The sequence below is a fragment of the Chrysochloris asiatica genome, unplaced genomic scaffold, assembly GCF_000296735.1.
Source record: "Chrysochloris asiatica unplaced genomic scaffold, ChrAsi1.0 scaffold00332, whole genome shotgun sequence".
In the NCBI taxonomy this organism is placed as follows: Eukaryota; Metazoa; Chordata; class Mammalia; order Afrosoricida; family Chrysochloridae; genus Chrysochloris; species Chrysochloris asiatica.
Window position 1 is genome coordinate 7,277 of NW_006408850.1, and position 1,102 is coordinate 8,378.

Genomic DNA, 1,102 nt, shown 5'->3' on the forward strand with positions numbered 1-1,102 from the left:
TTTTTTGCTTTCTGGGTTTTATATGTCTCCCCATTGCCTACTTGCCAACATGGTTTGTGCTGAGAGATCCGAGCATAATCTGACTTGCTTGCCTTTGTATGTAGCTACTTTCAGGATTGTCTCCTTATCTTTTGTTTTGGAGAGCTTTATTATGATATGTCTCAGTGATTCTCTTTTGGGGTCTATCCTTCCTGGTGTTTGTTGAGCTTCTTGAATGTTTATCTTTTCACTTTTCAGGATGTTAGAGAAATATTCTTTCAGAAGCTCTTTGACTATCTCTTAGGTGGACCTGTGTGATTCTTCCTGTTCCAGAAATACTGATAATTCTTAAGTTATTTGTCTTCATGTTATCCAACATGAATCTTAGACCTTCTTAGGATTTTTTATCCTTTTTTCTGATTGCTTTTCTATCTTAGTAGTATTGAGAGATTTGTTCTCTGCTTTACTAGTTTTGCCTTCCATCTCTTCAACTCTATTCCTTTGAACTTTCAGTGTATTGCCTATTTCTGATATCCTGTTATTAATTATTTGAACCTCTTTCTATAGGTTTTTAATTGTTTCCAATGCTGTATCTATCTTATTTGATTGTTTCTGTAGTGCTTTCCTGACGTTGTCCTTATTTTTCTCAACATCACTCTGAAGCGTTTTAAAACATTTTATAATCTTTTTTCTGAACTCCTTCTTGGGTATTCCCAAGCCTGCTCTCCTTACAGGATGGAGTTCAGGTCTACCTCTAGATCATTTGTCTTAGACATTTTATCTTGTTTCTGGACATGTACTGATATGGTCATCTGTTTTTGCTTCTTGGACATGTTTATGTTTTTTTCTGCAGCCTTATTACTTAATTGAGTGTGTGTTTTGGTATTTTTTATGTTTTCTGATTGCCTCTAGGTAGATGTTATCAGGAGATGAGCTTCCTTTTTCACTCTTCTTATTGCTTAACTCAGAGTAACTTTCACACTTGTTGTCTGCCTCCCTAGTATATGACAGTTGGCATTGGTTCTTGCCTGAATTGTGGGGCTTTATAGGGTGTTATAAGGTGCTCTGGTAGCGTAGTGGTTACGAATAGGGCTGCGAACCTTAAGGTCAGTGGTTCGAAACT